This window comes from Typopeltis vanoorti, chromosome 5 (genome assembly GCF_054136105.1).
Source record: "Typopeltis vanoorti isolate ZY-2024b chromosome 5, IOZ_Tvanoo_1.0, whole genome shotgun sequence".
Taxonomy (NCBI): Eukaryota; Metazoa; Arthropoda; class Arachnida; order Uropygi; family Thelyphonidae; genus Typopeltis; species Typopeltis vanoorti.
Genome location: NC_143553.1, coordinates 61,156,964 through 61,175,239, shown reverse-complemented (window position 1 = coordinate 61,175,239; position 18,276 = coordinate 61,156,964). Strand labels below are relative to the sequence as shown.

The following is an 18,276-nucleotide window of genomic DNA, read 5'->3' as shown; positions in this document are numbered from 1 at the left end:
AATTTTTTTAGCGATTCGGGTCGGTGAGAAGGCTATAATCCCTGTATCATTATATTCAACGATTAAAGTGAAGTGGCTTTATCAAAATTTGCTTTAACTTTTGAGAATTTTTTGAATATTCGGGTTTTTAACGATTATCCTGCTTAGTCAACACCCGCGGTCCGTTACATTTAGCGAACCAACGTGTGGCTGTTCTGTCAAAATATATTTAAGAAATTTCAAATAATTTAAATTTTTATTATCGTAAAAGAACCACACAAGCCCGGATCGTTACAGGAGCGCTTAGATAGACATTGCATGCGAGCGGCAAAGACCCTAGCGCCGGCTCTGCTCGGCTTAGAAACCACCGCCCTGCTTACTGGAGGTCTGAAGTTCCATATCTGATCTTTAGAGCAGGGTTTCTGGATAATGTAACAATAAATAAAATACAATGCTGATATATATATATATATATATATATATATATATTTTTTTTTTTTTTTTTAATTTAGTGGTGGAAGCGTTTAAATTCCAAGATTGAGGGAAAATTTAAAGAATTCGGGTCTTTAACGATTAATTCGGGTCTCTAGAAGTGTTTAGGATATCATGTAACATTGATGTGCAAGTGATGGAAAATGAAAGAGAGGAGATAATGAAATCACTTATACATTAATGCTAAGGAATAGATAAAGCAACTGGCTGATTAATGAATCATTCATCTGAAAAGCTTCTCCCCTTCCCCTCAAAAAAAGGGGGGATGAGTATAAATTGCATAACGGCGAAGCATATACAGTAAATTACAGACCAGCTGTATTTGTGGAGTGGTAGTTAAGCTTTTTGGATAAACAGTTCAGGAACAGGATTACAGTGGGTAGACCCTGAAGTAACGTTCTAAATAAAATCCAGCATAGATTTGAAGGAGTGGTTTTGTTTTAAGAATCTACATCTAGTCACATATAATGAAAACAGTGTTAAATAAGGGAATGTATAATACTGCGATATTTGCAGATTTATCCAGGCATCTAACAGATTACTAGATAGCAAATTAGTATTTAAATTGCAGATGGAACTCGAAAATTGTAGCCAGTGGAATGGACTGGATAGAAGAACAGCTGTCAGATTAATAGTAAAGAATTGTGCATTTATGTTAATGATGTGAATGGTTTTGAGGATATGGCATAAAGGTGGAAAGAACTACAGGAAAACCTCGCTTAACGCGAATTCAATATGCGCGATAATTAGTTAGTGCGATTGAGTGAAATGATACTATTTTCCGCTTTATGTCCGGTATCAGTTAACGCGATTTTTTACGTTATGAAATTTTAAGTTAATGAATTTTTTTATTTTTTAATTTATTGTCGCCAATCTTCAGCAAGCGGAAAAGCTGGAAGTCATTAAGAGACATGAAAGTGGCGTAGCTAGAGGGGAGTGGAATGGGGCGGCACCTTGAACCTTTTTGAACTTTTGCAGTTAATTCTAAAATACAGCCTCGAGAACTCATTTTCAAATATTCTAATACTACTGCGAATTTTCCTCACAATTGCTGTAAGTGTTGTTGCTAGTTTTGAGAGGAGGTTTTCGAAATAAAATTGATTAAGAATTACCTACATTACTATGAAATAGACTTCGCCAATGTCGTCGATGATTTTGCTAACAAAAAAGCAAGAAAGGTAACATTTTAGAATGTTGAAATTAAAGTTTTACTTCAAAAATAAACATAGTGTTTTAATTTATTTCCCTATACGTCATTTTGACTTTTTGTAGTATTTTTTGAGTGTATTGAAGGGGCGACAAACTCAGGGATCGCCCCGGGCAGCAAAAGCTCTAGCTACACCACTGTTAGTAATACAATAATTGTGCGAGATCTGGGATACTGCGAGTCAGCAGTTTGGACTATATTAAATAAGAGTAAAGAATACAAAGAACAAGAAAAAATTGCTAGTTTCTTTAATCTTGCAGATCACCCGAAATAGAAGCAATTTAATGATCCAGATGGAGCGTCTTCTATCACTCTGGATTGAGGATTATAACCAAAAAATAATATCTCTTAGTACAGGGAATATTCAGGAAAAAAAGCTCTCATTATTTTTACCTCATTGAAAGAGACTAAATTTCAAGAGGAATGTGAAAGCTTTACTGCGAGTTTAGGATGGTTTGACCGTTTTAAAAATTGAGCTGGACTGCACAACGTAAGAATAGCTGGAGAATCTGCTAGTGCTGATAAAGATTCTGCAGCCAAGTTTCCTGAAGAATTACGAAGGATAATTCAGGAGGGTGATTATGACGATCGGCAAATATTCAACGTTGACGAAATTGGTCTCTTTTGGAAGCGTATTTATTCTTATTATTATTATTATGTGACGCCTCCAGGGAGTCCAAAGCCTCATCGAGGGAGAGTGTGCCAACAGCATCGAACGATTGATCCCTTCCAACTACTAACCGCGCTCAAACTTCCTAACTTTTTGCGTGAGCCATTAGTAGCAGAGGTTTTACCATTCAACCAACGTTCAAACATTTTCAGTTATTTTTTTTTTTTTGTAAAAAAAGTAGCTCAATCAAATGTTTAGACATTAAATAAAATTTAAGCAACTGATTTTTATTAACTTGGTTTATTTTATCCTCTTATGCTGTAATTTTTTTTCCAAATTTACGCTAACTGATGGATGAATTATAATTATTCATATTGTTTATTGTATTCGTTTAACGCGATTTCGCTTAGCGCACATTAATTGAGGAGTTAATTAATCGCGTTAAGCGAGGTTTTCCTGTATTTGGGATGGTACTGATATAGTAGCTCTTCACGATGATTTGAACTGTGATATGAGCGAAGTATGGGAGGCCCATTCAGTGTAGAGAAATGTAAGATTTTTCCGTTTCGAAGGTTCCGCGGAGGAACCTTCGAATAACGCTGGTAATTATCACATCTCTGAGCAGCTCGTCATTTACAGCGTCTTGATTGTATTGGTGGTGGTAAACTCATGCGTGTTTAGACAGTATTTGCACCTGAAACTACTTGTACTACATGCGTTAGAAATAAATTCGTCTGTCCCTATAACACATTTTCTTTTTCATTTCCCAAAGGGGTGGAGGGTATCCTTTTAATTGTAATATTTTTCATATCAGAAGGCACTGATTTCAATCTCTCATTATCGTCAAGATTGAAGTGTACTGCATGCTAGATAACAGGCGATATTCCTGACCTTAACTTGTATTTCATATATGAGCAGCGTTTCTATGGATTTTGGCAAGTTTCTTCAGGAAGGAAAGAAAAAGAAAATCTACTTGTTTGTACCAAATACTGACTTGTACTATAGAATCGGCTGGAAAAGGCCTGGAAATCATGTAAACTACCACGAGACTTAGAACTAAAAAAGGAAAAAAAATGTGCACAAGAATGACACACGCAATATAATTATGTCATAGCCAACATTTTTCTCCCCATGCACAATGGATTAATGACTGGTATTATTTTGCAAACAGCGTTTATCTCGGCAAGTTAAAAACGTAAGACTTCAAAAACCGATTAATAAAGAATCTGCGATAACTAATACGAGATTGTGTGTGTGTGTGTGTGTGTGTGTGTGTGTGTGTGTGTGTGTGTGTGTGTGTGTGTGTGTGTGTGTGTGTGTGTGCGTGCGTGCGTGCGCGTTCTACGTCCTTAGGTCATATACTACTTTCAGCCACTAGCTTATCTGGAATTCTATTAGTCTCGGCACGCCCACACTCAACAGGTTGTAACGGCGGTGATAAACATCACCACGTCTCGGTACCCATGACGAAACGTGCATCCCACAACATATATAAATAAAAACGATATAGCTATTTCCTTTCCAGCACTTGGCAGTGTTCCAGCCGATCGCTAATGGTATACTATCATCGCTGCCATGTAAGAAAGAACTAATGTTTTCTTTCACACATATGAAGGCCAGTTGCACTGGCTTCATACGTACAAAAGGAATAATTGACTGATTAATTATTAAGCAATTACTCCTTACCACATTTACTGTTTATATATATATATATATATATATATATTAGGATAACCAAGCAATTTTATATGCTTGGTTATTTTAGCACCTAATCCCAAGTATGCAAACAATTAAGTTTGCGCCTGAAACAAAGTTCAAGTCTAAAGATGGTACAACACCAGGGCAACTCATTGTAAAGGTGGGTAAAGCTTTGATCACTATTCTTAGTATTTTCCCATAATGTAAAGCACATCTCACTAGAAGATGTATACTGCAATGCATTATGGGTGGGGTCACTACCCAGACCGGTTTCAACCTTTTTTGAGGTCTCCTCAGTGAGTAGCTAGACCCTAAATACCAAGGTTTTAGTAATACAAAGCCTTATCAACTTTACCTATATATATAAGTTGCAACAAGGTGTATTAAGTTTTAATAAAAATCTCTGGAGGAGATATTGATGGGAATAAATTTTTAACTTGGGTATATTGTATATTAGGATAACCAAGCAATTTTATATGCTTGGTTATTTTAGCACCTAATCCCAAGTATGCAAACAATTAAGTTTGCGCCTGAAACAAAGTTCAAGTCTAAAGATGGTACAACACCAGGGCAACTCATTGTAAAGGTGGGTAAAGCTTTGATCACTATTCTTAGTATAACCGGTCTGGGTAGTGACCCCACCCATAATGCATTGCAGTATACATCTTCTAGTGAGATGTGCTTTACATTATGGGAAAATACTAAGAATAGTGATCAAAGCTTTACCCACCTTTACAATGAGTTGCCCTGGTGTTGTACCATCTTTAGACTTGAACTTTGTTTCAGGCGCAAACTTAATTGTTTGCATACTTGGGATTAGGTGCTAAAATAACCAAGCATATAAAATTGCTTGGTTATCCTAATATACAATATACCCAAGTTAAAAATTTATTCCCATCAATATCTCCTCCAGAGATTTTTATTAAAACTTAATACACCTTGTTGCAACTTATATATATAGGTAAAGTTGATAAGGCTTTGTATTACTAAAACCTTGGTATTTAGGGTCTAGCTACTCACTGAGGAGACCTCAAAAAAGGTTGAAACCGGTCTGGGTAGTGACCCCACCCATAATGCATTGCAGTATACATCTTCTAGTGAGATGTGCTTTACATTATGGGAAAATACTAAGAATAGTGATCAAAGCTTTACCCACCTTTACAATGAGTTGCCCTGGTGTTGTACCATCTTTAGACTTGAACTTTGTTTCAGGCGCAAACTTAATTGTTTGCATACTTGGGATTAGGTGCTAAAATAACCAAGCATATAAAATTGCTTGGTTATCCTAATATACAATATACCCAAGTTAAAAATTTATTCCCATATATATATATATATATATATATATATATTCCGTGTTCAGCAGAAACATAAAATAAGAAGTTTGCAATACATAAGTAAAAAAGTCAATAATAATACAAGTTTAAGACAGGAAGAATATGAATGTTAAAATTCAGATATTGATCAGAGCTTGGCACGCTCAATAGACTTGTGGGCACATCAAAAGATGTAGCGTGGTTTCAGTTTCCCCCACTTCCGGAGATCTGAATCTTTTATATAATTTTTTTTTAGGTTTGATTGTGTTTGAATTTTCCAATCTCAGTAAGCAGACTGTTCAGACTCTACCAAGTATTCGAGTCTGGCTTGCCAGGTGGTAGCTCGTCTAATGGCAGCTGTAGCTCATTCCAAGTATTAGTGTCATCAAGTGATTTTTACCAGAGGTCTGGCTTGTTGGTTGCTGATTTACTAAGTGGTTCTGTAGAAGATAGAAAGCTATGGCGTGAGTTGAGACACTATCTGGCTGAAGTGAAATGTCTGTAGTCATTCAGGCGACGAACAGTTCTTGTAATAGCTGGTAGAACTATACCAGAGTATCTATTAGAGAGATCAGTCACATATGTTGGTTTTAAATTGTGATTCATTTGCAGCTCTGATAATAATACTGTATCAAGTTTGGAGGTTTATCTATACTACACATGCACACCTTGCAGATGTTAAAAATAAGGAAAGACTTACAGTTCTCAGGGTATGAGTAAATGCATCCCACTTTGATGAGGTAAGTTTTATAAGAAGCTGTCTGACTCCCTGCCTCAGCCCATGTTTTCTCTATAAGTTTTTAAATGTTAGGGCATGATCAAGAGCAACACCCAAATGCTTATTGTGTATTGGGACTGTATGTTCTCTATAAATGTTTACTTCTCTGACTCGTGCTTACTGTGGTGAAATAAGCTTACCTACGTTTTGGCCTTAAATGACATGCAAGAAATTTTCTTTATAATAAAATAACCATTTCTTTTCTTTTTTTTAAAGGTTAACTGCATTTGCAAAGCTTCTTGTACTATCATACATTGATACCACTGGCATAATTGTTAAACATAAGAGGGCAAGCACACTCGCCTGTGGTATTATTATTATCTGTGTAGCTCAGTGGATGTGGCGTTTGCACACCACGGCGCTTGGCCGCACGAAGGAAGATTTGGTTTCCAGTCTAGTCGGCGACTAGAGGAAATTTTTCTAAGCCTTTTTTCGACCAGTTCCCGAGTTAGTCGATCTCTGGCACAGGCAAGCGGGTTTTTCCTCCCGGAAACTCGGGTTTTTCGTCCCGTAAACTCAAGAAAATCGACCGTAGAACCCACATTATTTCAGACATTAAATATATTGTGTTAGGGTTAGGGACCACGAGATAGCGGCACATTTGAGCCGTCTCTCTCTCTTCACTGTGTACCACTTAATTAGTGATAGCCTTGGGCCATCTATCTCTGATTGGTACAAGTGGGGATTGAACTGCCCACTCAGTCTCCAAAAGTTAGATAGGGCTAAAATGGCCTCGCCTACTCCCGTATACGGGAATAAAAAGGCGTTAGCTGATTATTATTATTATTATTATTATTTTGCATGCGTCACCAACTCTTTTTACAGAAAAAAAAAAATCCATTGAAGACGGATTTTAAAGGAAACTTAAGATAGCACTTGCCCTAGTTGACCTTAACCTCATTGCTACCTATTAGTTTCTGGCAAATAGGTAGTTCTTTGTGACTAACAATGTTAATAATGAAAAGAATGTTAGACAATTTACCAGTGTGAACTGCAAGTAACCTCCTGCTTTCTCAGTACTTGATCACTTTTATATATGGGACATTGGAAATAACAAAATTACAGAATTCAGACAAAACGCGTTGATGCTGTATTCATCCTATACTAAGTTAGCGCAGATACTGAGTAAGGGTGGATCAATTATCACTTAAACAAGCTTAAGAGATCTATTTTAGTCAGATCTATGTTTATTTCCTCTAGTGGAATAGGAGCTTTTTTTTTTTTTTTTTGTGGCGGTATCTTGGTATGTCAAATGTTCTCATGGACATCGCTGGGTCCTCAGGTCCTCCATCCTCATTGAATGAACACACCTTGACGCTAATTCTTACTTGGGGATGGTCTCGAACCGGGTATTGTCCTACATGATGACAATGCCGCCCGATGGATCTGGACTATTCCATTATTTATTTTATTTTTTTATTTTTTTGCGTGAAATTGAATCACTGAACTGAAGGGCTCTTGTAAATAACGAATAGCTTTTTGCGTTTAAGACTGTTTCTAGTATGGCTGGAGTGTCGAAAAATAAAAGTGGTGTATATAAAAAAAAAAAGCAAGAGAAGTTTCATTTCCTACTGGTTGTACATGTAATATTGTACTGTACTATATTACAGAAGTTGTTCACGAAGTTGAATTACACGTGAAAAAGGATTAGGTTATTTATACACTTTAGGTCTAGCCAAGCAGTTTAATTATTATTATTATTATTATTATTATTATTTCCAAGCATGTACATATAAACAGTTAAATCTTCACCTGGCTCGCGACGGGTATTGAAACAAAACCACGAACCCACTGTCATCTATTATCTTCCTCAGATAAACTCGCACATTACTATTATTATTGTGTATATTTATATACACAATAATTATAGTAATGTCAATAAAATTATTCCATAACCGATACCGTTAAAATGAAAAAGATCACTCTCAGCATATTAAATGAACCGTTTTTCTGGACTGAATATTTGTACTGAACAGAAAATGTGATACCACCTTCAGTTGTATATTTGTAAATCTTATGTATATGTGATGAGGATAATAAATTTTGTCAATGTCAAAAAAGAATTATTATTATTTTATTATTATTATTATTATTATTATTATTATTATTATTATTATAAGTAAACTCATCCCCAATGCCATAATTGTAACATGCAGATTATGCCAACCATATGAGGTGAAAGTACCGAAGGTAACAATATGTTTATTTGTACTTGTTACGTAGAAAAAGCAGAAAAAAAAAAAGGGAGGGTCGTTATCTAGGTCTCAGATTAGTTGACAGAATACCACTTATGTGCGGAAAATGTTTCACTACAAAAACGTACTTGCGAGTAGAGGAAACAGTTAGTTTCCGCAGCTCAGTCGGGTTCGATGAACTCCTTTTGTTTGGAAAGACTTGGGTTCGAATCCCGTTTAGGACGCGAAGAATCTTTATCGGAGATAACTGAAGGTGAGTTAGCTAGTATCATACGAAAGTGACAGAGTTTTTCATCCAGAAACTTGTGTTTTTTCAGCCCTTAAACCATATGGGATAAGTTACAAAAATATACATTTAGGCATAAGCTAACAACCTTCTATAATTATGGTTACGAAAGCTGAGCTGCGAGACATTATTTAATGGAAGAGACACTAATACAAAATATACTGATGACACTGAAAACACTTTTGCATAATTTAATGTTTATCTCTAGCAGTAAATTTCATAATTAACCGTGGAGAAATACGCTGTAAGAAAAAGCTATGGAAAGAGTGTGGCTCTGACAAATCATTTATTAAATGTAGACATAAAGCAACAACTAACATTAACAAAATCGTTAATTAAAGATTGTAGAGCGCAATTTGAATTACAGCTAGCTATGAAAGCTAAGATTAATCTAAAATAATTTACAAATAGGTAATAGGAGTAAGGAAAATAAACGAATTGAACATAATCAGTTCCTCTGAAACGCTTTTGAATGATCCACTTGTGATTGCTGAAGTATTTTAATAAGCACTTCGTAAGTGTATATGTGAACAGTGGTGAGTTCACGTGTACACTTCTCAGGCAGAATTTTCTCTTGACACATGAGAAGAGAAAATATGCTTGAGGATGATTAATGATTCAATATAGGAGGGACTATGAATATAGGAGACTATCAATATAGGAGGACTATATAAAGATACAATGGAAGTTTTTTTATTCAGATTGCACTAGACTGTACTAGTTTTTAAAATTTAAAAAAAAAAAATTAATTAAAGAACATTATCTATAAATTGTAATTTTAGAAGTTCTTAATTATTCTTGGCTTCGGATGCTGTTTGATTCCATCGTATTCTGAAAGTTCACGCTCTTTTTTACTGTTTCTGCTATAAATTCGTCGACTTTGATTCATGCCAAACGTATCTACTGGATTTATGCCAGCTGCACTTCACTGCCATCTCTGATTATTCACATCTAAGGTATTCTTTCACTGCACTGTGAGATAATCCAGATTTAATCTATATTAAGCCTGACTTCCACAAATTTAATATAGGTCTTTAATGATATTCTTCTCCCTCCCCTAGCTCATCAAAAATAACGCAAATAGTGTAAGGAAATCTGCACTGTAAACAAAAGATCTACACAGATTTTATTAAGACGGATTTATTAAAATCTATGTTTCGTTTTGCTGTTTCTGCAGCGGATCTATTTACTTTTGATTCCTGTTGACCATCTACTAGATCTATGCCAGGTGTCACTTTGTTCAATTAATTAGGCATGGAAGGCCTGCGTTCTTTAGCTTATTATGACTGTCTATATATCATTTGAAATTTTCTATTTACCGGTACTTAGTTTAAAAAATGCAGTAAAATAAATACAGGGTTTATAAAAAAAAAAGTTTTTAACAAACAAGCAAATGAATAACCACTAGACTGAACAAAATAGTGTTTTTTTTTTCCCTATTATTTGACCGAAATATTTCCGATTCATTCATCATATCTGGTTTATAGTTATTGATGTATCTCTATTATTAAACTTAATTACTACATTGAAGGTAGGATTCTAGTCATACTAGGATTCTGTTGCATAAGCAAAACTACACGGGCACACTGATGATGCAAACATAGTCTAAGAAAATCTTCATTTAGCACTTGGCAACAGATACTAGCTGCACACACTTTTGTGTATACACAAAGGTATTGCAACAATTCATTAAAAGTAGCCAACACCTTACAATAAGTTTTCCACACCTCCTGTAAATTTTTTCCTGATTTTTTAATACTCGATAACTGTAAGAATCAGCAATTTTGTAGTAAAGCAATTTAAATTAGAATTAAATATCCAAAACTGATTGTATTGAAATCCGAATTATAAAATTATATAACTGAAATCACAGAAAACTAAAATGAATTTTTATTTATCGATCGATTAAGTCTGGATCTGAGAATTCAGTATGAGGTAGTCAAATTTCCACAGTTATTTTTAACTCAAGAGAGCCCACATTTTTTTTTTAATAATCACTTATTGCATAAACTGGAAAATTGATGATAAAGGAAGATTTAACTACAAATTACAGGAAACGATTGTAAGGAAATTCTAATTATATATCCTAATCCTATGGCCTCCTCTCTATCGAGAGGAATGAAACTGATTACTAGGGAGATAACTGTGAAGCAAAAGTGGTTTCCCGTTGCCTTGCCGTATTTATGACTGTAGCCGTGTGTGTGTGTGTGTGTGTTCACGGGAGCGGTTTGCCGTTTTTGAGGGATGAAAAATCCGAGTTATCAGGAGAACCAACCCTCTACCTCCGTATGAGACCGATTAACTCACCTTTAATAGAAAGAGACCAGATAAAAGATTCCTAACGTCATGGACGGGAATCGAACCTAGGTCTTTCCGACCATACGGATTCGTCTATACCAACTGATTTACGGAGGCTCCATATATATGAACAGATATATAATCCGTTGCACGCGTTTTTTTTAATAAATATTTGAAGTTTTTTTGGAGATTTGCGACAATTTAAAAAAACTCGCACACGAACTGCATAGCCTAGAAATATCAAAAAAAAAAAAAAAGAAAGAAAGAAGAAAACGTTAAGTATGGCATGAATGCATAAAACATATGTATATACTAGGCGATTTTAGCATTTACTACCATAAAGTATACACAAATCTATTATAAAAAGTTAAAATTTATCAAAACTTACGCACACAAACACTTACAGATCGTAGATGCAGCCATTCGCAGGCGTGAGAAACGTAGACAAACGTAAAGATGCAGTGTTAAATCAAAAGTGCATAAAATTAACTTATTAATTAGTTAAATTAATTAATTATCATAAAATAAAATTTTTATTACTAGGCTACCATAAAGCAATTGTGTTGCTGCTGCTTCGTTATCAATACATGAATCGTTATACCAGTAAATAAATATGAATTTCTTTTTCATATTATCTTTTCATTTTTGATGTCTGGTGTTAGTAATACGTATAACATCTACAGTGTTTTGTATCATATAAGACAACTGACAGACAGACGATTCATCCAGTGTTTACAAGATGAAACAGACGATATAAACTTACGGCATCGATAAATACAGTACAGTACTATAAATGTATTTTCCCTTCTTTATGATTTTCTTTTCTCTAGCTTACTTTATTGTAAGAATAAAAGTGGGTAATTTTTGCCATTTTATAGAACTTTATTCTCTGAACCAGCATACAGATAAGGAATCAACAATGATAGAAAATAAATCCATTAATGCCTTTTCATTCTCAGATAGGAGCAGACAGAACTCTTAATTCTAACTTAAGAAATCGATAGCCAGTCAGGCTCCACCATTCGTTTCCCTTCATAGTTGAGTTTTGGCTACAAACAAGCTGTAGAGTTATGGTGATACATTTACAGCAAATAATTGTTGCCATCTTGTAATCCTAGCCCTATTTGGTATAACTATGTGAAACGATGTAAACTCTACAGTCTATTTATGTTTTCTGAGTTTTGGGGTTAAAATCTTAGTTTCCGGGTGGAAAAAGTCCATTTTTCGGTGTCAAAGATCGACTAACTCGGAACCACCAAAAATAGTCTAGGAAAATTCCTGTATAGGTTACAGTTTCATTTCTAGTCGGCGACTAAAATTAAGCCTTAAACAGTGTTTTTTATGCATTGAACAACTTTAATACTTCCATATTTGAGCATTCCTCATCGAATATCATCTACTCCAGCTGTCATTCCACATTTCAACTTTCATAGCTCTTCTGCCGCAAGTTTTAACAGATACCAATCTAGAGTATAGATTGCATTCTACCTGAATATTTTCTACCACTGTTCTGTTGTACATTTAACAATCTTTCCAAGTAATTATTCTAACATACAGAATATCTTTATTTTCAATTTTTATGTTATCTTTGTCACCTCTGATTCCTTTCACAGTACTCTTTCTTCCGTTTCTAAGCTTTTTCAATACCCCCAGAAAACTTTGTAACAAGTTCCTTGTTAGGAACTTGTTACAAAGTTTTTTCCGTCCTTACAAAGGAAGGAAAAAAACGAAAAATAGTTGTAGGTATCCTACAACTATCTTTCGTTTTTTTCAAAACTCAGTACGGAAAGGGAAGAAGATTTGATGACCTCATCATGATTCAAAAAAATGTAGGCTATACTTGCCGAATTAAAGCAGACTTTTGCAAATGTTTTCAACAATGGTCACGAAAGATAGGCTCATGGGCTCAAAGCGAACGAGAACTACTTTTGAAAGAAACTGCGGTTATCTTACAAAATAAATAAATATTCAAAACCCGAAAGTTTTAATTTTTTTCATATCACACCACATTAAATTACATAACAATCACCTTATTGAACAAAAGCAATAAAAAAGCACAGTTATCTGTTATATAATAAAAAAAAAGGAACTTGTTAGAAATATCCGCGATAGAGTGGTTTCCGCCAAGTGTTCCCTGCCTCAGAAAGAAAGAAACCTCCGTAGTTCACTCAGTATCGACGATGCTCTATGGATGGAAAGGTTTGAGGTTCGAATCCTTTCTAAGACACGAAGAATTTTCAAGGCTTTTCAGATGAAGGTGAATTAGACTCGCATGTTTTCTATTAATCGCACTCGCATGCGATTCGTAATCGCATGTTTTCTCTGTGGCAAAAGAAATTTCCCAACTTCTGTTCAGCAATCAGAAGTTAATCGGTTCTGTAGGTGGCAGGATCTGCCCCAACTACAAACAGGGAAACCGATTAAGGAACGTGCAAGTTGATTACGATAATTATACGGTGACGCATGGAAAGCGACGAGAAACTAACTACCTGGCTAAGATCTGACTTCCCTCCCCAGTCACAGAAGAATAGTACTGAGAGGACGGCTTAAGAGGACGCCACTTGCGAGCGAGCAAGAGAGAGAGAGAGAGAGACGTTAAATCTAGTCTCGACTGTATAAATCAACCTTAAATACCAAGGGTAAACCCAGTGATCTAACTTCGACTGCCCTCTAGATACAAATCACATTTAAGCATTTTTCTACTGCCGACTTCTCATACTTCAATAAACAAAAACAAAACAATAAACCAAAAGACAGACCAGTGCATCCCACAGTATACCAACCAACGATCGATATAAGGTCTGCAAAGCATTTCATGTGATCTGTGTGTGAAATTATTAAGGGCAGAACGCATGGCATAATAATGGAATGCGAACGTGAATCTACATGCATTTAGATGCTAAACATGCAAATTACGTCATCTAATAGAATTCTGTAAATTACTCGTACAAACAATTACTCCTACTGCGCTGCTGTGAACATGCTCCTAGATTTAAAAATTACGAAAACAATATGAACTTCAATGTTGTTCCTAGTTTAGACACATGCTTCATGGTTCGTAGCATTTAGATTCCTAATGAGAAAGAAGAAGCTATGCCATTTAGAATATAGACCGGAAATCTTATAAACGGTTTCTACCGCGATCTAGAACTACTTTCAATGTCGAGAAATTCTTAAGACGATTCAAGCAGCTAACTTACACGCAATGCAGGCACTTTTTATAAGGTGTTTTTTCGTAATATAAATAAAATAAAATAATTATTTTATTTTTTTCGTAATATAATATTCCAAAAAAGAAAAAAAGATCTGAGTTTTTGAACAATTAAATAAATAAATAAATCTCAGGTAGATACCATCTTGTACATTTAGAATTGCTAATATTCATAGGCTGTGATGAACGATATATGTGCTTCATACACGCTTTGATGTTGTCCTTAAGCAAATTCGAACTAAATTTTAAAATATACTTTGCTTTTTAGTTGTTCTTTCTAAGAAGAAAATTAGTTGTGGCAAATAAATCTGGGATGATAAAATTTAGGTTCAGGATAAATGATCCACAAGCACATTGCAAAAATGCTTGTTTCATGAACAGCATAAAAAATAAGGAATCACTCGAAATCAGTAATGATAAACAATACAAAATAATGATTCCATATACTCTAAAAACAAGCAAAGGAAATAACTATTGAAAATTAACCAAGAGCTATTAATTAATTTATTTATAACAGAAACAAAAAATCAAATATTATATTTAAAACATATTTAAGTTGTTCGAAATTGCTGTTGTAATATTATGGAGAAAATTTTCTGTACCGTACATGCAAAGCGATAAAACAAACAATTCATGTCCTAATATTAAGTTAGGACATGAAAATGTTAGCCATTACTAAATTAAATATATCTGCATATGTGGGGCGGAACATAGAAATTAAGTTAGTTCTATGCAAGAAGTTAAAAGTCTAAATTTTTAACATCTTGTATATCTGTAAAAATCGCCTATGTAAAAATTTCAAGAGATAACTTATTATGTTATAAAAAAGTTCGCCCACCGATTAGAGATCCTTCGACACTTCTGCGCATGTCAGAAAAAGGAGAATCCATTCCGATAATAGGGTAATCATTCTGTATTGTGGGATGAGTTGTTTATTATTACAGGTCGGAAAATTAACTTCTCTTTTATGATTATTGTAGTTAACTATGTTGCTTGTATAACAGTTGGAAAATTTTACCTATAAAGCACGTGATTTCGACCAATTCGTACGTCCTTCGTTTCTTTCTCCCCTTCAGCATGAATCGACTATTCTTGGCAAGACGCCGAGCAGAGACCTACAAACGGTGGGCGAACATACTGAACAGCATTGCATAACACTAGATTTCTTATGCTTTTCTACAATTGACAATGACTGGATGCAATGGCATCATTGCAATAGGGATGAATGGAGAGAAAAGATTATTTCTTAATTTTGCCATCTTGGTTGGCCGAGTGGTTAGCGTATCTGCTCTCCAGCCAAAAGGCTGCGGGTTCGAATCCTGCCGTGAGCATGGATGTTTGTGATTGTCGGTGAAAATCTAGTGGTAGTGATGGGCAGTAGATGGCGTTAGTGTAGATGATGATAATAGTTCCGGTTGGTGGAGACAGAGTTGTAGAGTAGGCCTCGATGAGTCTTTGGACTCCCTGGAGGTGTCATATAATAATAATAATAATAATTTAAAAGAACTACCATTAAGCAGGAGTTTTATGTTATCACCATCGGAATATGATGAAATTTATGGCAAGTCTTCACTAAATACAATTTTGCTGTGTGCACTTTCGTTATTATACTTTTTATATACGTTTCGTAAAATGCATAAGCATTTTTATATTAATAAGTCCTTTGAGATTTCGAGTTATCAAAATTTTTATTTCAGTCGGACAATTGTCCGATTGAAATAATACAATTTAAAGGTGCACAAGGGAACAAAACATGTCGAAAAGCATATACTAAATCATTCGTATAAGAGTGAATGGATGGATGGATGGATGTGTGGAATTAATAAAATTTTGGTTTAGATTGTACGCAAAAGATGTTTAGTTGATTCAAGTTAGCATTCCATCCGATCAATTTTATTATCTAAATGATTCAGAATATTTCTTCGTGGCCGGATGGAATTTAATGAAATTTAACATTACGATCTTTATTAAAATTTATCGAATCGAATCGTTCAATTTTGGTTTTAATCGGACAATTCATAAAGGAAAATAAAGCAAAATAAAATTACGTTTCGAGTAAACAAAAACGGGTAATAATAAACGTGATATAACTTTTGACAAAATCGATCAATTAGTATCTCAAGAGTGGTGGTGAAGATTTTGAAATAATTGGTTAGGGATGAGGGCTGACAGTGAATCTCTAATTTATAATGAGCAACATGGATTTACTAAGGGAAGGTCATGTTTTAGCAACTTGCACACATTCTATAACAATGTTACCATTGAACTAAACAAGGGGAATGGATACACCATGACACTTTTGGATTTTGCTAAGGCTTTTGACAGAATACAGCATGGTAGACTGTTGCATAAATTGTAGAATATGTTTGGATTATAGAATATTAGGGTGGATAAAAGGATGGCTGGCTAACAGATATCAAAAAGTGGTATACGGGGGATGTGAGTCCGCAGGGTTTTAAGGTAACAAGTGGTGTATCACAAGGATCAGTGCTTGGTCCACTGTTATTCAATCTTTACATTAATAAGATTGGGAAGGATTTGACAAGCGACATACAGCTATTTGCTGATGATGCAAAGATAGGTAGGGTAATCAGGAATGCTGCTGATATGCAGTACTTCCAGAATGATTTGAATAGGCTGGAATTGTGGGCATGGGAAAATGGATGTCAGTTCAATGTCAGTACATGTAAAGTCATTCACGTCGGCGTGATTAGATATCCAATGTCGTAGTATATTGGGATTATGCTAGAAGAAATTGATAAGGCTAGGGATCTTGGAGTGTTAGTAGATGTTAGGAGTGTTAGTAGTAGATAGGAAATTGAAATTCAAGGGCCATGTAGCAAAGATTGCAAATACAATTCAAAAGATGATAGTAATGCTGAAAAAACTTTCACATGTAAAAATAAGGATGTCATTTTGCCTATTTACAAGGCCTTGATAAGACCTCACTTGGACTATTGTGCGCAGGGTCTGGTCTCCTGATTTCCGTTGTGATTTTGATATATTGAGAGAGTATAAAGGAGAGTGTCAAAAATGATATCAGGATTGTGGAATACTGATTATGAAGACAGATTAAGAATTTGTAGGAGAAAGAGCAGAGATATGATTGAGACTTACTTCTGAAAGGGACATACATGATTTTAATTGATGGAAGGTGGGGAAAGGAGAAGAGGGCATCATTGGAAGCTGAGAATGAATTCCTCTAAGAAGGGATGAGGGCTAGATTTTTTTCTCATAGGGTGGTACGTGATTGGAATTGATTGCCATTGGATGTTGTAAGTGCAAGCAGTGTGAATGAATTCAAGAATAAGTATGACAGCTGGCGCGTGTAGTATATAGCCTCCCTCGATGAGTCCCTGACTCCCTGGAGGTCTCTCTTAATAATAATAATTATTATTATTATTATTATAATAAAATCATGATTTTCACAAAAGTACTATTATCGATCAATAGAATTCTTCGAATACTCTAAATTTGTCACAGAAATTAACGGAAGTATCGATTATCGAAAATTCAACTCTGAATAATTACAAACTGTACTGTATATACACAATAAGAAAGTAGTAAGTGTAATGTTTATCTAGTCAAAAGCACAAAACTGCATAGTAGTAACGTTAGTTGTTAATGTAATCTTGGATTCAGAAATGCTTATGAAAGCATCCCTCGTCATAATTCCGTTTTAATAGACAAAACAACTTGAAATAAAATTTTTTTTTCCCTAACTAAACAGCTTTATTGTCAAAACATTTCCAAATGATAATAATAATTCCTTATTAGCTTGATGGAATGTAATGAAGTTTAGTTTAGTTAGGGTTAAAATTTGTCTTTGGCAAAACAAAATTACCTCTAGAGCCTGTATATGCCAAAAAGGATTCTATGTTCAATTACTATATAAAGGATGCTATCAAATTGTTTTCAGCAATCATTTCCTTACTTTTTCTTATTTCTTATTAAGAAATTAAGGAATAATTTGAAAAATTATTCCTTAATTTCCATTTAGACACAAAAATGTGTCTAAATAGAAATTAAGGGAAAAAAATAAAAATGGAAACTAATGGGAAAAAAATAAAAAAATAAAAAAGTTCTCATAGAATCGCTTATACTTAGAAATAAATATGGACTGAATTAGTTCTCGTAAATTCAAAATAAATGGAAACTTGTCAAGCGTTAAATCAAATCATTAGTCTAGACAAGGAAATAGAACGG

General features: G+C 34.5%; 1 protein-coding gene across 3 annotated transcripts in view; it reads right to left on the bottom strand.

The window, feature by feature from the left end:
* The window catches only part of LOC150106466 (G protein-coupled receptor kinase 2-like), a 550,841-nt gene that overhangs the window by 404,297 nt on the left and 128,268 nt on the right, over window positions 1–18,276 (bottom strand). The gene's annotated exons all lie outside the window — the stretch shown is intronic.